We start from the raw sequence: 27,374 nt of genomic DNA on the forward strand, positions 1-27,374 counted from the left end.
CACACAGTCAGTATGCCTACACATACCCAATCCCCAAAGGCCACAGATATTGGACAGTCAGACAGTGGAGACATTGAACAGGAAAGTGTGGTAACTATGGCTTCAGTGAGTGTAGACACTAGCCATAGCCAGAGAGCTGGTGAGGTTCCACACAGGTGGATTGATAGGGGTTCTCATAAGGGTCCTGCTGTCTTTTCATCACCTGTCACAGGTGTCTCATCACGGGTTACTGGGCATATGTTTCGGGCCATTATGAAGGCACAGGCACATTCCGAAAGGAACCCCAGATGAATGCTCAGGGTTATGTATACAACACAGCCTGACATCTGTGACTGCCACCACAACATTTGTGCTACCCTGGATCATTTCACTGATGCAGTGAAAAGAAGGTGGTCTGAGACAGATTGCAGAATATCTGTCTTGGAATGCGCATTGTCTGTGATGGAACATCTGGTTGGAGTTGAGCATTGGACCCATGGACATAGGTCAGCAACTACATCTGTTGAGAGTGCACGTGGCCATGTTCAATCTTGCTCCCATAGTGGCAGTACATGCAGTGGTCCAGAAGGGAGTGTGCTGTCCACATCAAGACATGGCAGGCCACGGACTAGTGGTCCTGGGTGTTCCCATGAAGGACATAGTCCCAGCAGTCACTGTCAGGTACTAGCACTGCTTCTGACCTTGGCCATGGAGATGCAAGTTCAACTCCTGGCAGAGTCAATTCCCATGTTCTGGGGTGGAGATGGTGAACTGTCATCTCTACCATGCACGGTTCACAGCTGTCCAACGTGCACACTCACACACCAGTGTCAAATTCAGGTCACCTACAGACACACACAGCATATTTCCATTGTCCATTTTGCCTGCTTCCCTTCCTGACTCACACACATGCTATCAACCTTGTGGGTCAGCCTAGGCCTCCTACACCCCCACACAATACCCTGTGCAAGTGATGATACCTGTGCCACATCCCTGTCATCCTCGTCATCAATGCATAGAAATGAAGCTATGTGTCTCATGCACAGGATGACTATATAAATTAATATGTAATTGTGTAATGCAGTGTTGCTTTGTCATGTCACTTGTAATGGTCACTGACAGGTACTGTATGCTGACATTTGTAATGAGTAAGCCACGTCATTTTGTGTACCTTATGTTGTATGATGTTGTAATGGCTGTATACTTACACAATGAAAGGTGTGGCATAGACCTGTTTATGGTTTAGTTTCAGGAGTCTGTAGGGGACACCTATGGATACACAGCAGCAATAAACCCATACATGTCACAGCACAGGATGGAATGTCAACACAGATGACTAATGTCTCCAGCAAGGTACAGCGGTATAGGTGAATGGCTCCATAGGGTCATATGTGCATAACAGGCTAACAAGAACAATGGCATCATGCAGCCTACTCATGAATCCCTCATCTATGACACAGTCTGATACCCTTGATAAGTCTCACCAGGGTTTCTGGAGATAACACATCTACAATCTGTGGTGATGGAGGTGACCCCATCTACAAATTTCCTGTGCCTATTACAGACATTTGTCCTACACCAGTTATGATTGTCTTGTAGTGCATCCCATTGTGTAACTTGCACATGATGTGCATTACAGCAGATGTGTACTTCACATGTATGGGAAGCCTGTTACATATAGGGTATAGTGTCTGTGTTACATACCTGTCTCTCCAGCACATACTATTTATACCACAGTGATAGTGTAGGTGTGTAGAACAGGTAATACATGTGTTAGTTCTGTCTTGGATAAGCAGGAGATACACAGTGGGATGTGACACCTCCCTGTATGACAGCCATACACATCCCCTTCAAATCATGTAGGAGATAGACTACACATGTATGATCTTGACATGGACTGCATTGGACATGTTATCTGCAATGTGTATTGGTTTACCATGGAACCTGTATGACTGCTGCAGTTGTAAGATATGCCTGTGTAGTGACATAGCAAAGTGTCATTGCACTGAATGATAGGTGTGATGAATGCCAAATATGGTATGACAGTGACACTCTGGGATTTACATGCCATACCTTTCTGTACATGTTGCACAAAAGTGAATGGATCCCCACATCTTACCAACCAGTGACAGTGAAAGGCTACATTACTGTCTGTGTTCATAAGTCCATGGGTATTGGTTCAACTTTCTGCAGTGTGTGGACACTACTATATTTTCCAGAGGTGGGTGACTTCCAAATGGATAGCAATTTGCAGTCCTTGTCATTTACTATTTGTCAGTGGCTCTGACAACAATTGAATGTGTGTCTCGGGCCATCCTGGATAACTGTTGGTTCTGTGTGAGATTCAGTGACAGCTCCTAATATGCAATCACCTGTAATGTAGTCAGTCAGAAGTCACTGACAATGGCTGTGACTGCAGAGAAGAGAATGGCTACAGGAAGTACTCTATTAATGATGTCTGAGGGAAGTCCACTGGTGTCTGGCATCACTGAAGCATAGGTCTACCCAATGTTATCTTCCCAGATTATGACTATCAGACATTTGGCTATCTACCAGCTGACTAACCACTCTGTAAATAACCTACACAGTTTCCAGCATGGCCTGCTGGCCTAATATTGTCAAACACCTTGTTAGGCCATGGTAGGTGAAGTGAATCATATTCCTGCCACCCATTTCATACTGTAAAACTCAATGTGGTCTATCAGTTAAGGTAGGTAGGCATGATCTGCCCTTGTGCAAAACAAACTGTGTTTGGTCCAATATCAGTAGGTGTATGACATTGTTAATGATCGTATCCATGCTAACTCCTTTCATGGCTTTACATATCAGATGACTGACAGATCTGGGGACACTGCTTGGCAATGCATGCTAGTTGTCCTCGGTACAACTAAGTATTGCCATTACTTCCATCGAGTTCCAAAAAAAAGAGTCATCCAAGGTGTCTGTACAGAGCACAGACAAACAATGGAGGGAAGCATAATATGTTTACCTTGTGAAGGTAAGGTGGGAGGTTTTACACAGGTATTCTGCAGTTGTACACTACTCAAGTTGGCTGTACTGAAAGGACACATTTACTTTGTGAAGAATCGGAAAGCAGGGGAGTCCCCTGAATTGCTGGTTCCTGGATACTACTACTGCTGGTCTCACTACAAACATTTTGTCATGGGAGACCATGCTCTGATATTTTTTCTGTCATCACATGCAAAATGTTTCTACGAAGCTCATGATGAGTAGCAGGGCACAGCCTGTTTGTTCATTGACATGGTTGTCCCACATCATGAAAGACTCTGTAGGCTTCACATACTCTCCTCCAGGTAGATGCCTTGATTAGTGACCTGAGCAATCAGTAGGCTTTTGCATGTATTATGGCTTCTGTAACAGGATTGGTTGTATGTCACTATGGGACTGATCAGATTGTGATTAGGAGCAAAGCTACAGCATCACAATATAATGTGCAATGCCCAGTGACATAGATGTTCAGGCTTGCTGAAACAAGCAGCACAGCGGAGGTTATCCATCTTAGGTGACAATTTCACAACACTTCATGCATCCTACCCTTCAACAGATTAGTGGTGGATATCTGCATGACATGGCTGTGAGGCCTATTGCAGAGGACTGACAACCTTTGGCCAAAGTGTGTCCATCTGCTGCATGTCCTAGGTATGTCATATTGTACAGTTATGTACCCAGAACACACGTCTGTGTTCCCACATCATGTCACACAACAGCCAGTTTGCTGTGTGGTTGCTTAACAGCCATTGTATGCTTGCAAGGCCAACATAATGTCAGCAAAGTTGAGCAAGTCTTCTCTGCATGCATAGGCATCCACATCTTCATTGCAAGGCATGCCTACACAGTGTTTCAGGCTGTCAACCCCAAGGGTGTGGCAGCATGACCCTAAATTTGAAGGACTTACACAGCATCACATTTCTAAGTAAGGTATTAAGACCATGCTTAATGACAGGAGTATGGTCAATCCAAGAACCACATTGCTGGCAAAGCACTGTATGGCATTCTGTCAGATGCTGTGTTACCTTAGGGGACCTACATAAAGGTGACATGTTACATTTCACAATCTGTCATGACACTGACTAATGATGACATGTTGTCACGTGCACACAAGCATGACTGTATTTTTATTGGGACTGTCAATGACTGCTGATGACATGTGGAAAGTGTGCCCACTCCTCAGCTACTATGCACACAAACACAAAGTGTGACAGATGTGACTGTACTTTAAACCTTGATTCCATGATATATCACTTAGCAGTCAGTACATATGGCAATGAGCATTTTGCCAACATGCACAGCTTACCTTATGCACCACCCACACCCACATCACACATACCTGCATGTGTGCAGCTACTTACCAGGAACATTCACAAACAACAGACACCTCAGAAAATCCTATTTTTGGAGAGCACAGTACACATAATCATGAATGCACCACTGTCTCACCAGTCACACATCTGAGGCACAACACAAATGCAGACCTATCATTCATAGCCTAGTTCATCTTGAGACACATTGATGTCCATGTCAACAGCTATATATGGGAAACATTACAGCTAGCTGTCTGTGGGTTTTATGATATGCCATACCACACATTGCTGCAACTCAAGGAATATCAAGTGTCATAATGATGACATCATATTTCCTGTAAGTATTTACAACTAGGGACATACATCACTGGATTATATGCAGACACATGACTGAGCTTCTACACTCTGTATCTCTCAAAGTTATGCCCATAGCTTTCAGCTGCATTTGACCCTTACATAGGATGATGGCTCAATACACACAGAAAATGAGGGACTTCAATAATTGCCTTAGTGTATGGTGTCATTGTAAGGGGATCCACTACATATCTACCTGGGATGAATTGATCAACAGATGTCAATGCTTTGCCAGAGAAGTTGATGTAGTGCTTCATGTATTTCCCAATATGGGTGACTACTGCAGCCCACTACTGTAAGGTCCTCCCTGGTGAGATCTGAACATGGATCAGTCTCATCAAAACTATCAGACCTACCCCCCCTTGCAGTAAAAACAGAAACATACATCAACAAAGTATTGTATTTCTCCCTATGGGGTGGTTTACATAGCGTGACTGCACCCCCCCCCCCGCAGATGGGACAGGCAGGTATGCAGAGCTCTACACCCATGCATTATGTAAGCAGCAGTACAACTGCATAGACTTGGCTGTACCTGACAGGATGAACATGAGCTCCTCATGGCACAGCAAACCTGTGTGGTGGACAACTGCCATTAGCAGGCTGTACAGTAAGAGGTGGACATTGCTGTGTGACAGTCAGGGGTGAGGGTGCCCCTAAGATGAAGGCACAACCTCCTCAGCTAAAACAAGCACATAGTGTTTGTGTGATGTCATGTAGAAACAGTATGTGACAAAAATCAGCCTCCCCCACAAAGCAGATTCACAACACACAGTGCAGCTACATGTGTAACCTCAGAGGAAAGGCCCAGATTGTTGGTGAACTCATACATAATGATACCACATATAATGGGTCTGTACTCATAGCTAACCTGTTGTCCCACATGCAACCTGTCCCATACATTCCATATCTGCAGAGCAGGTCATAACTGTCCTCCTCTCTATGGGGGATACAAAGCATCTACTGGACATGCTAACATCCCAGGCTGCATCCTACATGGGATCCACCAATGATTACTAACACCATTGGGAACTCCTGGTAATCATACTGTAGCCACTCGCTGCTTCCGAGCAGACTGGACATTGGCAGCTGTTATCCCCTTGCACAGAGGTGGCACATTCACTAACCACCAGAACTAACTATAGACCTATTTGCCTGAGTAGCCATATCTGTATGCCCATGGGGCAAATCATCATGAAACCAATCAGCAAACATATATGTAATCAACAAACAGTTGACTGTACACAGTTTGGATGTCTGACAGGGAGCTCATATAATGAACATGTCTGAGCCAGTCACCAAATACCTGGGTGAGGGGATATCAAGGCATACAACCCCCTGGACATATCCAAGCCATGTGACTCTATACCCCAATCAGGCATCATTGACAAAAGCACCCACTTAGGCATCTATGGTAATAACATTATCGGGGTCACTAAGTGGCTCATGCTGGCCAATGCCTGCAAGCTGTGAGTGATTATAGACTCTTTGAGTTATGTCAGTATACTACAAGAGGGTATTGATGAACAAATGCCTGTTGACATACTAATGGCTGTAAACTCCATGCAAATACATATGTAGCATCATTTCCATCAGTAACACCTATGCTCCTTGTAAGTAGCACATGAGTCGCAACATGTGATGTACATACTCAATTGTGATAGACCTGGGCACACATGCCTAGCTAAATTAACAAAACGAAACAATCCAAACCTCAGAAAACAATGAACCAAACAGCTGAAAGTAATCCAATAACAGCCACTTTATTCACAGTATAAACCACAGTCTTGAAGTGTGCACAGTACTCGTACACTTTTCGTCGCTACAAAATATTGCAACTTCCTCAGAAGACAAAAAACCACTGTGTGTGTTACATTTATATAGCAGTTCCTTATGTAATTAGCAGATTATTAGTGTTTAATTGATTCTGTTAACCATTTTTTAACCCTTTATTAACCATAACAAGGGACACACAACAAAACCCCCTATCTTGTTTGATAAAAAACTTTGCTACATGTGTCATTATACAACACTAACATTAAATAAAATCATAGATATAAAAAACTTTAAAATCTCCTAAAACGTTCTTTAAAACCTTTTCATTTTAATTTTCAACAAATTTTCTACTCTATTTAAAAACATTTTCTAACATTTTCTAACATTTTTCTACCAAGGGGAACTTATTCTCAAACAAGCAAGTTTATTGCTTTAAATCAACTCTAAAATCAGTACAAATTCTAACTAGGCATTCAGGTACAAAACAGCGAGCCCACAAATACACAATTAATGTTTCGACAAATATTTAATGATTATTTAATAATTATTCAATAATTAATTTATAAATAATTTATAAATATTAGTATAATATCATAAATTACAAAACATTAAAAAATGTATTAAAATTATATATTTATTATTTCATTTTATATTATATTATTTCATTATATTGTACTAATATTTTGCATTAAGTGGAATACAAAATAAAAGCAACAAACAAATGGAATACAACAAAATTTTAACAAAATTTACACCTTATATCAATGTATAGGTGTTACCTTTCTAAATTTTTTAACCTTAAAATACATTTTATAGAAGTCATTTCATTTAGTCCAGGTGGTTATACATTGATATAAGGTGTAAATTTTGTTAAAATATTGTTGTATTCCATTTGTTTGTTGCTTTTATTTTGTATTCCACTTAATGCAAAATATTAGTACAATATAATGAAATAATATAATATAAAATGAAATAATAAATATATAATTTTAATACATTTTTTAATGTTTTGTAATTTATGATATTATACTAATATTTATAAATTATTTATAAATTAATTATTGAATAATTATTAAATAATCATTAAATATTTGTCGAAACATTAATTGTGTATTTGTGGGCTCGCTGTTTTGTACCTGAATGCCTAGTTAGAATTTGTACTGATTTTAGAGTTGATTTAAAGCAATAAACTTTCTTGTTTAAGAATAAGTTCCTGTAGAAAAATGTTAGAAAATGTTAGAAAATGTTTTCAAATAGAGTAGAAAATTTGTTGAAAATTAAAATGAAAAGGTTTTAAAGAACGTTTAGGAGATTTTAAAGTTTTTTATATATCTATGATTTTACTTAATGTTAGTGTTGTATAATGACACATGTAGCAAAGTTTTTTATCAAACAAGATAGGGAGTTTTGTTTTGTGTCCCTTGATATGGTTAATAAAGGGTTAAAAAATGGTTAACAGAATCAATTAAACACTAATAATCTGCTAATTACATAAGGAACTGCTATATAAATGTAACACACACAGTGGTTTTTTGTCTTCTGAGGAAGTTGCAATATTTTGTAGCGACGAAAAGTGTACGAGTACTGTGCACACTTCAAGACTGTGGTTTATACTGTGAATAAAGTGGCTGTTATTGGATTACTTTCAGCTGTTCGGTTCATTGTTTTCTGACACATGCCTAGCTACACAGGTTTAAACCTAATGTACCTGAGATCATCATGTCTCCCCAGTGGTAAGATGGGAATCATATGTCATAACTGAGGGCACGGTCACCCAAAATTGACAAAACCCATAACCTCCTTGTACTCTTCCCTCAGCAAGCCAATATTTGAGTCTAATGGCCATTTGGTGCTGTACCTTTCCAAGCACTACTGGCAATTGTACACAACACAAGGCTCTTCACAAGGGAACTTCACATCTTCAGTATCTGTTCAACGGGGTTCATCTGAAATCAGTGGTCATTGTAGCCTGTGACATATAGACTACTCAGAGGTGATCTCTGCCTTGTATGCTGGGTAATGTGTGAACCTGCTTGACTGGAAATGCTGCATTTCTGTAGGTGGCATGGTACATGGCTTAGTCACTCTAAGGGCATTAACCTAGTATGTGACATTAGTAATACATGCTGGTGGGAGAGATCTGTCTAGAAGACTTTAACACAAGTTTGAAACAGAATCTTACCTAATGGCAAACAAAGCACCTCAGTGGACCTTGTCAGATACCATCTGTATGATTGATTGGCTGACCATCATTTTGCCACAGGGCTTCTGTCTGTGTCTCTTGTGGACATGGACAATATGTGCTGATCATGTAAATAAGGGTATAAACTTGGCTGGGATTGTGAGGGGTGTAAGACCATTATGCTACTAAAGTTCAAAGATCCAATGATTTCATAAGCTGATATAAAATGCTATAAAAGCCACACACACACACACACACACACACCCACACACACACACAAACCTGGCTGCATTGAGGATAGCATCACTTCCACTTACTGTTTACAGGACACAGCACACCACACACACACACACACACACACACACACACACACACACACACACACACACACACACACACACACACACTGCAAGTTGGCTGCATGTAGATTAGAACTCTTACCAATCTAATGGTACACAATACAGATCACAGTACATGACGCACATGCTACACCTCAAGTATGCTATTACTATCACTTTAGGACATCTCATGGTTGATGACATCAGCTGGCCTAGTTGTAGTCAGGCAGTTGGAGGTCCACATCACCTGCTACACCCAAAATACTGCAAAACCCTACCTATTTCTAAGTTACTGAGGTGATCATATTTATGTCATGCAGAGATACACACACACTGAGTGGCCTGGAGTGAGATTAGAACCCTTATCCTAACTAATCTTACACACATTTTAAGTCTGACATTACAATTGCAGCTGGTTCTCTTAAGGTTGATGACATCAGCAGGCTTTGTTGAAGAGGGCAGTTTAGAAAACAGCAGCAACTTACAGGGTCAACATGTGCAGAACTATTGCAGTTTCATAGTCAATGAGAGATTCTCTGTTGTTTAGCAGAGGGTGGTGCATGTGCACCTATATACAAAATGGTCTGCAGGGAGATTAGAACCCCTACCTAACTAATCTTGCACACTATAGATCACAGTACTTATTGCATGCACCATGGCTTAAGTCTGATATTATAATGGCAGCTGGTAGTCTTAAGGTCTATGATAGCAGGCCTTGTAGAAGAGGGCAGTTTGGAAAATGGCAGCAACTTACATGGCAAAAAATGCAGAACTATTGCAGTTTCAAAGTCAATGAAGGATTGTCAGTGGTTTTTCAGGGTGGTACATGGGTGCACACACACACACACACACACACACACACACACACACACACACACACACACACACACACACACACACACACATCAAGTGGCATGCAGTGAGAGGAGAACCCCTCCCTAACTACTCTTAAACACTATAGACCACAGTACCTATCACATGGACCACAGCTGATACTTGTTTGAGACATGACTGCAGGCAAACTGCTTGTGGATTAAAATTAAAAATATAAAATAATAAAACCCACCATGGTAGTGTGAAAAACTGAGCTACTGTATTTATTAATACTCTACAATTAAAACCAATGACTTAGCACTTTCGCCCTTACAAAAATGGACATCTTCAGAGTTAAATCAAAAAGGCACACGGATGTTACATACGTAACTTCCTCCAATTAATTCCATCAGATATGACAATAAAAGTAAAAATAAAAATAAGTTTAATAAAACTTTACCCTATAACAGTACAGAATAAGTAAAACACATAGTATTTAAATAGTGTGTAAGCATAAGCATTATTATAAAAGATGTTATAATAAATTATTAAATAACTTGTTTAATCATGTTACCCCCCACAATTTCTAATAACTTGTGCATCACAGGAATGTTGGAGACTTTTTCATTTCCAACCTATCAGAGCTCTCTTCACATACATTTAGCCCTTTGTTTGAAAATACCTGAAATTGAAATACAGTCATTCAAACCAAGTACACTTTTAGCATTAAGCCTCAACTACCACTTAATTTCTTTCACCTCTACTTCTGTCTTAGGATCACCACCTCTTTCATTAATATTTACTTTGTCAATTATAAAACATAAAGATCTTTTAAAATTCACACATGTTGTACTATGAACATACAGAGCACTACTTACCTTTTTACTTTTATATATATATATATATATATATATATATATATATCCCTAATGTGCTCTGCAATCCTATCCCTTACTCTCCTGGTGGTTTTACCTACATAAAACCCTGGACATGTTGAACATGTTGCTACATATATGACCATTTAGTGTTACATTACAATAACAACAGCCTGGACATTGTAAAATCCTATTATATCCTGCTACGGCAACATATAGTCCATTGTTAATAAAAGATTTTTATTTTTATTTTGTCATACCTTCAAAAAACTCCTAAAGGAATACCTTACTCAACAATGGCTATGCTCCTGTAATACTCCTGGCTAGTTTCTCATGCCTTCAATCAAATTTTTTCTATTCTGCTATCTTCTTGTCTTACTTCTTTCAAATGAAAATACCACAATGTTTTTTAGTTTTATATATATATATATATATATATATATATATATATATATATATATATATATATATATATATTTATAATGAGTTTTTATATTACTCTCTGTAGTAAGGCTTAAGAAATGCAATGTTTTCTGTTTTACATTCCTCTTTTTGTAAATTGCGATTGTTGACAAATGTCAAACTTTTTGTATATTGTTTGTAAATCTTTTAAAAATGTTTGTAATCTTTTTGTACTATTGTTATGGAGCTTATCTCCCCGGGTCTCTGCTGAAAACAGGCTACTTGCCCAGCCGGAGTCTACCCGGTTAACAAATGTAAAATAAAATAAATAAATTGTGGGAATAACATAATCAAACAAGTTATTTAATAATTTATTATAACATCTTTTATAATAATGTTTACACTTACACTCTGTTTAAATACTATGTGTTTTTACTTGTTCTGTATTGTTATAGGGTAAAGTTTTATTAAACTTATTTTTATTTTTACTTTTATTGTCATATCTAATGGAATTAATTTGAAGAAGTTATGTATGTAACATCCATGTATATAAAGATGAAGGTGTGCCTTTTGATTTGATTCTGAAGATGCCCATTTTTGTATGGGCAAAAGTGCTAAGTCATTGGTTTTAATTGTGGTATATTAATAAATACAGTAGCTCCATTCTGCACGCTATCGTGGTGCATTTTATTATTTTATATTTTGAGTTTTTATACTGTCTTTGATGGTTTAGTTTTGGTTACTTGTGTATTATACAAACTAGATTTGTGTTGAACAGCATATATGGTGTGCAGAGTGAAATTGCTTCATACTGTTGTCTGCATCTAGTAGCCTAGCAGTCAGATAAGTGTTATTTATCCTACCTATGTGTCTACAGTTACCAGTTTGACCATATGTGGCTATTTGCATTTGGATAGGCAAGCCTGTGGGCAAGAACAATGTACCCTGTCTATGCGTGCATAAACAACATTATACATTACACTACCTGCTCCCCTGTTGGTATATGTGTTGTGACATCCAGCAGGCACAGGGGACTGTAGGTAAGAGTGCATAATGTACTGTTGAGCCCTTACTTTGGATCATTTGAGAAAAATTATAGATGTGTGATAGTGCAGCTTTACTCACCATTATCAGGGTATGCAGACATCCACACACATATTTATGTATATAACAGGAATGTATTTAGAAATGTATCTGTGTGTGTGTGTGTGTGTGTGTGTGTGTGTGTGTGTGTGTGTGTGTGTGTGTGTGTGTGTGTGTGTGTGCACAATATATATATGTGTTACAGATATATATGGATAGAGACCTGAGATGTATGTTTTTATACATAAACTATATATAGGTATACACGTATAAGTATATCTCTATTTGTATATACATAGAGATAGACATATTGTCTATGGGAGAGAGATATAGTGACAGACAGATATGTATACATACATATATGTATTTATGCATGTATAGACATATCTATACATAACAGGTCATTTTGGGCAAGGGGCAAAAGAATTGTGCTCTGGTTAACTAAGTGAGCATGTCCAGTGGGATTATCAGTATTTATAAACTGACTCCAGGCCGCTCCTGCTTGTACTCCAGTCCAGGATTTTGTGTGTTACAGACAATGACATCTGTCCCTGTGTCTGCAGTACTGCACTTCACTCAAATTTTCCATGGCATTCTCCAGCTGTCTGATGTAATTAATATGTGACAGAGGTTAATAATGTTACACCACACACAGGCTGATAGTCTGTAAAAAAACAACATATTAGTACTTCTCATCCAAAAGACGTGGATACTTCCAGATTAGAACCATCAACACCATCATTCCTGTTAACTAATTTCTCTACTCCACTGAGCCACACAAGCTGCCAGAGTGACAGTAGTCATTCATCAAACAATCAGCAACATCAATATGTAATTTGTTATCATTGCATTAAGTGAGACATACAATGTATGATCAGTTTCTATGTTACTGCCAGGAGACCGCCTGGACTGCTGATATACCATTGATGAGTTACTGTTACAGCAGTTATATGGAAACACTGCTGTATTGGGGGTAGGGGAACAACACTGCAGGCTCTGCTGGGAAATACAGTAGTCCAAATATCATGTAACCCCTCTGTTTAACATCTTTCTTGACTGATTTCATGAATATTCTATGCATGAGGCCTAGGGACTATTATAGGTCACATGATAGTGGGCTGGGTATCTGTAGACTTATGTGGATGTTAGGTCTGTCCAAATATCTCACTGTATTTACTTGCATAAATGTAGCAGATCCATACATACCATATTATATTAATCCTTACAACTACCATGTAGGTTAAAGAATTCCCTTGCAAATACAACAGTTGACAGAACTGTAGTTCAGGGCTGACTCTGTCTGATGCAAGCAGTACATAGCCAATACATGGATATGTACAGGTTATATGGGTTGGGGTTACCTGGCATCAAGTATAATATATGTATGTATTTGAGTAGGAATAAGGTGTCAGTCCCTAGTTCCCTAGGTTGTCAGTGAATGTGCTATGCATTGTCTCTTAGCCAAAGCAAGGGCATACTGAGCACGCCTACATATACCTACAGGAACATCAGCAGGGGGTTCCTCCTCCTAGTCCTCCTGTGTCTGTGGCTATGGTGACCTAGGCACTGGTGAGGACCTGTGTATGTATCCCTTCCCTTTGCTGATCCTGCTGCAGCTTTTTCTGCAGGATCAGATTGTGTAGCATAGCACATACTGTGAACATATGTGCACATGTGACTGGAGAGTACTGTAGGGCTCCACCAGATATATCAAGGCACTGGAACTGTGACTTCAGAAGCCCAAGCACACACTCTATGATATTCCTAGTTTGTGTGTGTACCTTATTATGGTGTTCTTCCATGGGTATGTGTGCATTTCTGATGATTGTCATCATTAGTGGTTCCAGGGCGTAGCCAGTATCCCTCAGTAAATGGCCTTGTGGGATGTCCCCTTAGCAAACATCTGGTACAGCTGTGATGCATACCAGATATTGGAGTCAAGATAACTGCTAGAACTACCAGCACACACATTCAGGATTATTCCCTGGGCAATGCACATGACCTGGCAGTTGATGAAGTGGTACCCCTTACGGTTGATGTAGATTCTCCCCTCTTCATCAGGTGGCACCTTCATGTGTACATGAGTGCAATCTATGGCACCCAGTACTTCAAGGTAGTGTGCTACACTGTAGAAGTGTTGCATATTGCTGGCCCTTGCCTCAGTGGTGAGGGGAAAAGATATGTGCTCACTGGCATGTGGTAGCATGGCATTCAGGAACTGGTGGAGTATTCTGGATGCATATGCCTATGAGACCCTCATCATGTCCCCAGTCTGTCTTTGGAAAGTACCTATAGCTAGTATCCTAAGGGCTACACATACCGTTGTTTCCACTGGGATGGGTTCCCCTCTGTTGGTTCTGGGTCTGAGTTTTGGGTAGCAGAACTCAGTGAGTTCTTGTAGTATGCTGTCCCTGTCCACTCTGTAGCACTCTACACTCTCCAGATCATTTAGCTCCTGGAAGGGTACCCTGGGCCTGAATACTCTTCTACTACAATGCCTAGGCCTATTGTTAGCAGCACCAGCAGCATTGACTTAAGCCTGTAGCACATGCAGCTGTAGCAGACTTGCAGCAGCTCCTAACATTATCTCAGTTAAAATTCCCAAGTCTGTACTCCAATGGTCCAGTATACTGGAGGAAAATCAGAATGTAGAGTGTATGCATACTTTATACGGGACCGCTGTAGGTTCAGATTGTGTGATTGGATAACTATAATGCAGTCCAGCTGCCTACAATATAATTAACAGCATTTAGTGGGCTTATTTTAGTGTGTGATGGCTAGCATAGTGCCTTGCCACACAGCATAGCTTATACAAAGGTCAAAATGTCTAATTGAATACATCTGGTTTTCAGAACATGCTCAGCCAGGCAGTGCACCATGCAAACACACACACCTAAGCTTAAAAGAGCTTAGAAGTGAGATGACACCCCCCCCCCGATGTCAGCCACATCCTGTGTAAGCATCAATATGGTGCAAGACCTTACATGAAGGGGCTATGCGGACATGATTACTCCTTTCTGCTCTTCAATAACTCCACCTTATTTGCATACTTATCCATGCTGACAGCCTTGAAACCACACACTTCATAGCCCTATTGCCTTAGCAACAGCAGCAATGCACCATTGCAGGGACCCCACACAAGCTCCAGTCATACATTTCTGTCACATACTATAAAATTCTTTTTTTTCTATTTTTTTAAGGTTCTCATTAAGCATGTTTGCAAACTATGGCATGTAGCACAAACATGCTGAGATTATTAAAAAAATATATTAATTTAACTTATTCCCTTTAATCTTTCTGACATACAGACTAATAGTTTTGCTCATATGTGTATGTGGTCTTACCTTTTCAGGAGATTTATGTCCACATTTCTACAGTTTTTCACCACCTTTTGCCTGTCTAGGTGTCTGTATGCAGATTTTTTCTGCATACATTATGGACACTGACATTGGGTCTGAACAGATGCCTTTCTGCATGTTGGATCACTCTACCTGCCTCATTTGTATGAGATTCACTTGCTTATGAAGACATTTGTATGTCACAGAACTTTCCATGTTTGAGCATGCACCCCTAAGCATCACTTACTGAATCTAAAAATTTTCATGCCCATGTAAGCATCATGATGCAATGCCTGCACACACAAAAAAAAATGCAGGTTTTATTGAATCCCCCCCCACTGTGTTTACTGTGACTTATAAAATTCTGTTTAAGACCTAGAACCTAAAGAAAATGATGACTATAAAAATAGTTTATGCTGAATTGTTTGCCATTTCACTTCTTTCATAACAAATATGGTTCCAAAGATATGAACATTTGTTTGAAATGTGAGGACATAATTTGATTTTGTCAAAAGCTTTAGGTTCCTCCCAATTGGAAGTTACAGTGCAAACTTCCTGAGCTCCATTTGATTGAATGAATTAACTTAAAACATTCCAATAAACATTGTTAACTGTATCATAGTTTGATCAATCAGTATCAGACAATTTAGAAACAGCAGTTACTACTTTACAATGGGGTAAGGGGGTCAGGAACCATACCCAAAGACCTTGGTCAGCATTATACTGTTTACATACCTTTCAAATATATGAATAAAACTATCAGTATTATCACCCTCTGTAAATTGTGGAAGAAATTTACTGACCTTTGTTGCTTCTTGCGTTTGGTTATTCCCTTCCCCATTACCTCCATGACCCTGGCAAAGAATCAGCATCTCCTTCTCATGTTGACACTGCTTCTCATTTTCTTCAACTTCCAAATGCTGCAATGCTGCCATCTCTCTGCTGTTTCTGCACTGACCTCTAAATGCCACACTCTTTCTACTGAGTCTAACTCCAAATGTTTGGGCTCCAGTTCAAGTCTCTTTAACTCCAGATGTTTTTTAAGTCCTCTGAGGAAAAGGTGAACTGTCCTGTTTCTGAGAGGTGTACATTCCCAAAGCCAGATTGATGTCTTCCTGGTTGCTGGTCTGTATTGCAGCTGTGCTTAAGGTTGCCATAATTTCCCCTTTAGTCAGGTTGGCATCCACCAGTCCTTTGGTTTGTTACATCTCAGCCAAATGTTTCCTTGTCAGCTTGCCATAATCATGTGCTAACATCCTTGCCTGCTTTCCCTAACTAAATTAAGCTAAGAAAAAATAAATAAAACTGTTGTAAAAATTAACCTCTGTATGTCTACCTTGTGACTGCTGAGAGAATGCACACCTTTTGTGACAACTGCTTACAGGCTACAGAAATTCAGTAAATACACCACTGCTCACCAATATCTGAAGCAACCATGGCCACCAATATGTGAAGTCCCTACACTGGGACAATAAACAAGGAGCCTGAATCCTCACCAATGACACTGGAGAGGGACGCTCACTTGGAATACAAATAGATACACTCAGTATTTCCTGATGCAGCTCTCTGCATCAAGTACAATTTCCCTTAACAGCACACAGGGAACACACTCAGTCTGGGGTCTGGATCTCCATATATGTCTCTCTCCAAGTCCCCATTAAGACTTCCCACTGATACAATTGTAGGGATAAGTCCTCAGCAGAGTGTCCAAGACAAGTCCATCAGCACCCTGTCTGTGAAACCAATGCTTCCTGTCACACACACACACACACACACACACACACACACACACACACACACACACACACACACACCTTGGAAGGGCTGACACAAATTTACCTGCTGTGCCCTCTTCTGCCCAGAGTATAAGGTAGTTATCACTGCCACCAGACACTCCACAATCAGCTACCCTAAGGTCCTTAACAAAGGGTGCCCAATTATACTGTGTAATATTAATACTGCTACAAATTATAGTAGTTGCTCAAGACTGCTAGGCCTTCAGGAGTGGCCCACAGAATGTCACCAAGTAAATATAACCACTCTCAAATGTTAACTACTTTCTAAAAGGACCAGCCACAATAAAAGTTTTAAATATATTTAATAATAAATAATCAAGGATTATGAAAATATTGAATATATATTTACAGTAAACCACAGTGTTCAAATCACAGAAAATATTGAAAATATCATTGATGGACAGACTTAGTCAAATAAAGAAAAACAATATCTAAACTAAGTTTCACTATATTTTCCTGACTGAATCTAGGAGAATTACTATTCCCTATTTACTTAATATAGCAAGGCAGATGATGTGGTGAATGGTCCTTTTTGTTGTCAGGCCCAAGACAGAATAATCAATACTGAGGGATTTCTCTTTTTAATATCTAAAATTTCCAAGATGGTTGGCAGATTGACATCATCTGTTCACCCGATTGTAGATTCTCACACTATTCCCCTTTGAAGCTTAAGACAGGATGTTAGCATAGATGTGATAAGATGCATATCTAAAGATTTGCTAATGTTTATGGCAGTGCCTGGAGCTTCCCCTCTTTTTACTGATGCTATTAAATGATGGCCTCTCCCAGACCTACTGACTCCAGTTCCATTCAGCACAGTAGGGTGCCATGTTGATGGCTTAACAGCTAATTTAATTTTAAGGATTTTCCAAAACTAACTGGACTGAGATTAATTGCTTCTGTTCCAGTGTGCTTTGCTAACATATTTACATACAGTCTCACATGTATATTCCTTCTCTACCTGGCAGTACGCACTGTTGATACATTTTTTTAAAAACTAGCAATTTTACAAACACATTTTGGTTTTCAAATGCCATACAGTTCTAATACATTTATAACATAAGCAACTGTACAAATCTGTTTGATATTCAAAGGACATATCATTCTTTACAGAACTCCAGCTGGCTATGCTGACACTAGCCCATATCTTCACAGCATATTTGTTGAAACTACAAAAGGGATTTCTGAGGAAATGTTTCATTTTTGTGCTTATGCATACTTGGTGAAACTACTGAAGGAATTGTTGGGGGAAAGGCTTCTTTTTGCTGCATGTGCATATTTGCTGAAGCTAGTGAAATGATCACTTAAGGAAATGTTTCATTGTGGTGCACATGTATATTTGGCCAAACTAGTGGAAATGTTTCATTTTGATGCTTGTGCATACTTGTCAAAATACTGAAGCGATCATTTCAGGAGATGTTTCAGCTTGTGCATACTTAGTGAAACTACTGAAGGGATCCCTTGGGGAAATGTTTCATTTTGATGCTTGTCCAAACTTTGTGAAACTACTGAAAGGATCGCATGGGGAAATATTTCATTTTGGTGCATGTGCATACTTGGTCAAATTACTGAAGAGATTGTGGGAGGGAATGCTTCATTTTGGTGCTTGTGCATACTTGATAAAACTACTAAAGGGATCACCTGGGGAAATGTTTCATTTTGATATGTGTGCATACTTGGTCAAACTACTGAAGGGATCACTGAGGAAAATGCATCATATTTGTTCTTGTATATACATGGACAAACTGCTGAAGGGATTGTTGGGAAAAAGCTTCATTTTGGTGCTTGTGCTTAATTGGTGAAACTAATAAAGGGATCACTGGGGGAAATACTTTATTTCTGTGCTTGTGCATACTTGGTCAAATGACTGAAGTGATGACTTGTGGCAATGCTCCATTCTGGTGCTTTTATATACTTGGTGAAACTACTGAAGGGATCAATTTGGGAATGTTTCATTTTGTGAATACATAGACAAGCTACTGAAGGGATATTTGGGGGAAATGCTTCATTTTCGTACTTTGCTTACTTGGTGAAACTACTGAAGGTATCATTCTGGGAAATGTTTCACTTTTGGTGCTCGTGCATACTTGGTCAAACTACTGAAAGGATCATTGGGGAAATGCTTTGTCTTCATATGTGTATATACTTGATGAAACTACTGAATAACTTGCTTGGGGAAATGTTTCATTTTGGTGTCAGTGAAGTGCTTGTGCATACATGATCAAACTGCTGAAGTGATCACTTGGCAAAATAATTTATTTTGTGTCATTTTAATGCTTGTGCATACTTAGACAAACTACTGAAGTTGTTGCTGTCAGGAAGTAATTAATTTGTATGTCTGGGAAGCTATTGTGCATACTTTGGAAATCCACTGAAGGGATGGCTGGGGCCATGTTTGTGGATTGCAACTCAGATATCAAAGGCAAAGCATCACTTTCAGCAATATATGTGTATCCTGCATGGGTATTAGACAATGAATCACAAGAGCACCTCATTAGAATGTACTGCCTTGCAAAATTTCTTTGTTGCATTTCATTATACTTAAAGCATTTCACATTAGCTAAAATGGCCACTATGAATCTTGCTTCTGCTATGCTCATTTGTAAACATCGGAGATAACAGTATAACATTTGTGTAAATGACTATGAATACCAGCCTATGTGCACGTTATCATATTGCTCTTGTTCTATTATAGTAACTATGTTGTGGATAAAAAGGACCCCTGTGGTCCAGTGTGCTGATCCTGTTCAAAATAAATAAGGGATGAAAAAAAATCACTATAGATATTAAATCCAGGTCTATACAACACTAATTTAACTACTTTAACACCGTCTTTGATAAGTGTTTTCTTATTTAATAACAGTAAAATGCTAGAATTCTGGAAGGGTTTAGTGTATGTTTTTTTTATTCAGAGAGTGTACAGTAGGATTTGAATGTCTCGTCCACACAAATTATTACATATATTTAAATATGGCAGCATTGCTGTTACATAAATGTTTTTGGACAGTGAACTGTACCATTCTGTGCTGTGATGAACTATGTAGTCGGGGGCCTACAGGTTCAACTTAAAACACTTCATTCCAATTTGTAACTGCTTTTTGCATGCTTCTTCTCCTACTTGAAGATATTAGACTGACGACCTTGTCATAAAATGTGATAATTAGTCACATATATCCTATGTCTTTAATGTTCACTTTTGAGTAGGAAACACAAACCAGTCTTAGTGCAAATCCAGACATCTGCTATAGTACTACTTGTACCAGCTGTACAGATTTCACTGTATACTATAATGCACTGCAAACAGATTTTCTTTGCTCACTACCTTGATACCATTAAGCCTGAGTTCTCTGAAGTGGTGTGCATCGTTATTTAAAAAAAAATGTATAGGCAGACCTCTCCTCTATATTCAGTCATCTTCCATTTTAAATTGTGCCCTGTAGACATATCTCAGGAAATTCAATGGTTGCATGATAGATATGCTTCAGTGAAGCAGGTGCAACCTGATGTAAGTGTTTATAAAGTAGTCAAATTTCATCTTGCTTAGTGAATGGAGGAAAGGAAGAAGGAAATTGAAAATATTTGAACTCCATTTTATATCTGGAATGTGGGTGAGACTTGAGATATATTGTAGTATGGCCTGCATGTCAGCACATGCATTTAATTGAAGTTGAAGTACCTGAAAGGTACAGTGTCTGTCTGGAATAATTTTGTAATGCTACATCATACAGAAATGTTTAATAGAGTCTGTTTACACTGTAGTATGACATTATTAGCATCTGCTCTCCCTTACATTTTCTGGCAGTCTCCTTTATTAGCTTATTTAAAATGTGATGTTCTTTAACATTTTCAGCTTCTTTAAGTAATTAACTTGATTTGATGTTATGAGTTGATTCTTTTGTTTTTTAATTGAAAAAAGTAACACAATCAGAATGAATGTAAACCATCTAATACTAATTCAAATAAAACATGGCTGCTGGCCAGCAATGCTCCAGTATAGAAATCAATTACAAAGAGAAAGCTTATCAGAAAGAAGGAAAGAAAGAAAAAAAAAAACTAGCAAAAATATTCTCTTAAATCTATGGGCTTTCACTCCTGCTGTGCTAATAAAAATAAGGATTATTTGACAAAATAATACAAAAAATGATTTGCAGATGGTAATTACTTAAGAAAAGTTGCCATATATTTCCAGAAAACTTTTACATTTTCTCCTATAGATACTTTTATGAAAGAAGTTGACATTTTCAGTAGAAAAATGCATTCAAGCTTGAACTTAACAGATTCAATTAAACAGATGTTATCCAAAATAAAACCTAACTGCAGTTCTGGACCCAGTGAAATCTTTGGTATATTCATTGCAATTCTGGACCCAGAGAAATCTTTGGTATATTCATCTTAAAAATCAGTAAGGAAATGTTATCTATACAGACTTTCCTTTTGCACAGATCTCTAACTGAGGGTCAGGTGTGACAGCTATGGAATAAAAAAAACATATGTGATCCCAATATACAAAAGTTGATAACAGATAATAGTGCATGATTCTCTGTGCCACCACAGAATTTGTGACAGCCATAAGTTTCTACAGCTGATTTTCATTTTATTCATGTGTCATTAACCAAATGTACAGCAGGGTAATGTTTCACTTCCTCACAGCCTGAACTACCACCAATATACCAGATTAAACATAACTACTAGGCTTGAGGGGTGGGCAATGCTACCATTATATGAGATTAGCCATAACTGCTCAGTTCTACAGGTAGCAAGTGCTACTGATATTCTAGATTAATCACAATTGCTAAGTTCTAGGGGTGAATAATGCCCCTGATATACAAGTTTAACCATAACTGCCAAATTCTGGGAATGGTAACTGCCTCTGATATTCCATATTAACCTGAACTGCTAAGTTCTAGGGGTGGTTAATGCCACTGTTATACCAGAATAACCACAGCTGTTAAGGTCTAGGGGTGGGTAATGCTACTGACATGCCAGAACAATCACAACTGTTAAGTTATAGGGGTGGTTAATGCCACTGACATGCCAGAAAAAACACAAATAGGTGGTTCATAGATGGAAGGTAATATCCTAACAGTAACAGACAATATGGCATGAAAAACTGATAAAAGCAATGAAACATCTTTTCAGTACATGCTAGGTTACAAAAATAAGAAATATATTGAGATGTCCCCACACTGGACCAGTGATCAAGGATCCACAATCCTATCACTGTCACCAACATGTGATGTCCCCCACTCTGGACCATTAATCAAGGAGCCTGAATCCTCACTGCTGACACTGGGGAGGGACAGTCACTGGGAATACACATGGATACACTTAGTATTTCCAGATGCAGACCTCTCTGCATCAAGCACAATTTCCCTTAAGAGCACACAAGGAACACACTCCGCCCAGGGTCTGGGTTTCTGTATCGGTCTCCCTCCAGGTCCCTGTAAGACTGAGTGCCCAAGCCAAGTCCTCCATCACTCTGTCTGTGAAACCAGTGCTTCTTGTCCCTGCTCAAAGTAGTTCACACACACAAACACACACACACACACACACACACACACACACACACACACACACACACACACACACACACACACACACACACACACACACACACACACACACACACACACACACACACACAGACACACACACACACACACACACACACACACACACACACACACACACACACACACACACACACACACACACACACCTGGGAAAGACTGGCACAGGTTGACTAGCTATGACCCCTTCTGCCCATTCTGTAAGTTAATTATCACTGCCACAAAGGACTACAAAGCCAGCTATCTAAGGCTCTTGCAAGAATACCCAATTATACTGAGTGAAATTAATATTAATACAAATAGTAATGTTGACCAAACAGCCAGGCCTTCATGAGTGGCCTCAGTTATCCCCAAATAAGTATATGCAAATAGTCTCAAAGCTTAAATAATTTTTCTAAAAGGAAAAGCTGCAATGAGAAGTTTAAATTATTTAATAATAGATAATAAACGAACAAGAAAATACTAAATATCAATTTACAGTAAGCACCAGAGTTTCAGTCACAGGGAATATAGAAAATAACACAAATGGAAAGTGTCACACAGTTATAAAAATACAGTACTCCTACTCTCACTTTATTTCCCTGACTGATTTAAAGAGAATCACTGTTCCCTAGTTAAGTTACTACAGCAAGGCAAGATGATGTGGGTGAATGTCTTTCTAGTCAGGTCCAACACAGAATGCAGAATGCTGAGAGCAAACTCCTACTGATATCTAAATATTATTTTTGGCTTACAGAATGACATGACATATATCTGGTCATCTGACTCTGTTTCCTATGTGATCACCAGCACTGGAAGCTGACAGGATTTTAGCACCTATTTGTTACCATACACATAGAAAGAGCTTTGCTCAGATCACCTAGAAGTCATGAAACTATTTTAACACTTCTTCCTTCAGAGCTATTAAGTCAGGCTTCTTACAGACATTGTGTCTCTGTCTTCATTCAAAGTTGTGGGATAACATCTTTATGGCTTAACCCATAAAGTAATATCATTTCATATATATTTTAAAGTTTGCTGCAGCTGGATTGTGATTAACATGTGCTCTGTCAGTATCCTCTGTTGAAACATATACATTTAATTCAGTTACCATAATTCATATACATTTTTTGCTTTCCAGCAAGGTACACTGTTGTTAAATTTTAACACAAGTAAACTTCACAAATGCATTTTCAGCACACGCATCTATACAAATCAGTTTGCTAAAGAAATGACATATACTAATTATTTACAAAATTCCAGCTAACTGTGCTGACATATGTTACAAATCCAATGTCCTATTTCTCCTGGCATGGCTGGCAGTACCTTCTATCATCACACATATAAAGCAAGATACAAAACATCCAGTATGGCAGAAAGAAGTTCGAACTAACCTATGTTCATGTGGGAACAACTGCTGCTAAATATTACATCTTATTTGGTAAACAGCAGAATATAGTTTCCTTAAGTAATACCCTTTTTGACATTGCTAGTACACTGGCTTTTGATGCATGCCACCTTCATAAAGCATTATACAGAAAAAACTAGAATAAATAAAAATGAATTATAACTACAAGGTATTTTTAGGGAATTTATAGTAACATGAGATAGGAAATGTGTACCCCCACTTCCTGTTTTCAATTATGATAAACACCACCTTTTTTCCCAAGTGTATGCATCAGGTAAGACTACAAGTAAAACAATAAACTCTTTCTTAGCTTTTACCACAAACCTGATGGACATAGCACTTGATATATGCTAAACCAAGTGAAGGAAGCAGCGTTGCTTACTTTGGAGTTTGAGTAATGAATTATCATTTTGAAAGCACAATTTTTCTTGGAGGAATTTTAAATATATACTATAACAGAAACATGGTTTTATGATATAATCAGCATGTCACATAACCATGGGTATAATATGTTATTATACTCAAAATAAAATAAGAGAATGATCTGCTCCAAAAACTACCTCCAGCCATAGTTTAACCATTCATAAGTAACTCTGAAATCCTACATAATATGAAATGTTAATAGGGAGAATAAATTCCAAAGCATGCTTTTTCCATCAAGCAATTAAGAATTGAACACAAGAAGAGGCTTGATTTTCAGTTAATTAGCATAAAATCTATTTTATTTAACTCACTCACACTTAAAACACTTTTTTGTATTCTTCCAGTTCACACCTATAACCCCTTATGGTGTCCAGAAATATTGGGGTCTGGATTCTTTAACTTAGTAACTTTAAGAACTAATAATAGGCAGTAATAATAAGGGCAAGGAGTTATTAACAAAATGTCACTAAGATTGTTAGTCTAGGATGTCCTGCACTGGAAACATTAATCTGTGTGTTAATCTAGGATGTCTTGCACTGGAGAAATTAATCTTTGTTTGCCACGTACTATTCATATTTTCACATTTATGTTCAAAGTTTCATAACTGAGAGACCTACATGTTATTGAGGTCTATAGTATGAAACACCATTGTGTGAGACGGGACACTTCACAGACAATGCCGGTTTATGTCATAGTATACTGGAAATGTTGCTAGTTGTTTTTTAGTAGTTATGAAAATAAGCAATATTTCCATATGTACTTAATACTTCAAAAACCAAGTAACTTAGAAATTGTTGCATTATATTAAGTGAAACTTTAGATTTTTTTGAAGAACACTGTCTTTAATATTTACACTGTAAGTTGTGCATCTTGAGATATCCAGTATTATTTGTTTTGCTAATTATACAATTAAGCATATGTTTTCATATTTCTATAAACATTTCAATAAACATGAAGTTATAGAGAAATTTATTGTTATTATGGGAAAGATAATGACTGATTAACAAAAGTATTCCAACAATATATGTCTAGGATATATAGTTTTCAAATTGTTGAAATTTGTTTGTGAAAGTTCACAAGAAATATAGTTTGGGGTTTGTGTACATTATAATATATTACAGTATTAGCAGCAAAGACTATGAATGCCCACATTAATATTATTGTAAAGAATACTTCTTACTGTTAACATTGCTATTTGTATAGTTTTAACAGCTTGTACAAAATATTTACATTTGTTCATTTTCTGCTTTTTAAGTTTATTTTTCAGTAAATGCTCTGGAATGCAAGATGTGTGCAGGCTGCTAGAGGTGTGACATTCCATACATCATAGGTGTTAATAAGCAAACTAAATTAAAATGAATAACTTTCTGCAGTCTGACATATACAACAGTCCATCTCTGAAACAAGAAAAACAAAAGAGAAGAAGAAGGAAAGAAATGCAGGTAGTACCTCTGTACTCATTCCTATTGACCATAGGTTGTTAGCGCTTGTTTTATGTCCCAAATCCAAAGATAATCCCAGTCCCTTCTGTTTACGTATAGCAACTCTGAGGAGACCCTTTAAGACCATGAGACCCTTCACCCCATGCTGACTCTCTGTCCTTTTTATCTTTACAGTGTTCTAACTTGCTTGTTTCCTAAGTTCTCTTACCCTTTTCTGTCTCTCAAGTTCCAGAAATTTAAATTCCTGATTCCACACATTCCTGCTTCTCTTTCTTTTTACGTGCAGGAGGGCTCAGTCTACTCATTCAGGAAATGCATGTGGAAGCACCATTCCACAGTGTTCACAGTTCCCTGTTCCAGACACCCTGCAGCTGCTGTTAGGGGACACTATCACCACTATATATAGGTATACTCTTCTTAAGATATTCTAGACTTTTTAGATCAAAACAAATCATTTTCCTTCATATGGATCCCTTAATCATTTCTCCAAACACTGCTGTTATTAAGAACTCTAATTATCATTATATAAACTAAAATTTACAGCAAGTTAAAATATGTGCATGCATAAATTTGTCGAGTTTATTACCAATAATAAGCAAAAAGAAAATTTTAAAGTTCCAGTTACTAGAAATTAATTCCAAAGGAGTATAGCAAAATGATACATTAATGCTAGACTTATCTCCTTTACAGAGAACATGTATCTTCACTTTATTTTGTTTTGCTTTGTTTTTGAGACCAACAAATTCCAACTGGATAATATCTATTTATTATACAGGCTGTGGAAAAGCTGCAACTAAAATTGATACATGTACATGAAGAAACTGGTAAATTTTATCATTCAGAACATAGATTTAAAATATACATGCATTAGCTTTATCTGTAAAGTATAAGCAGTAGAATATAGTCTAAATTATTAAAATATTTTCAGTCATTGAGCAGACTGATTAAAAAAAACACCCATACATAAAATATGAATTTCATGGCATATGTTTGATGTACACGAGGGTTGGGAGGTAGACAGTAGCATACTGTTAACTAAAAAATATTATTTTTTGCCATTGTTAGGTTGACTGATTAGTACAAACATACCATCAGGTCATTATGCATTCGATATTTTATAGTAGTATGTAAACAGAGAATGTACACTAATTGAAAAAGGATTTTGTCAACAATAATGCTAAAAGACAAGTCCAGGGTTAAATGATTATACTGAACAGAGAGACAGTGTAGAAATATAAGAAATTAAAGGAAATATGTAAATTAATAAGGGAAAGGTGTCTATGTAAGAAATGAAGCC

This window comes from Protopterus annectens, chromosome 3.part0 (assembly GCF_019279795.1).
Source record: "Protopterus annectens isolate FY-2018-M chromosome 3.part0, PAN1.0, whole genome shotgun sequence".
NCBI lineage: Eukaryota > Metazoa > Chordata > Ceratodontiformes > Protopteridae > Protopterus > Protopterus annectens.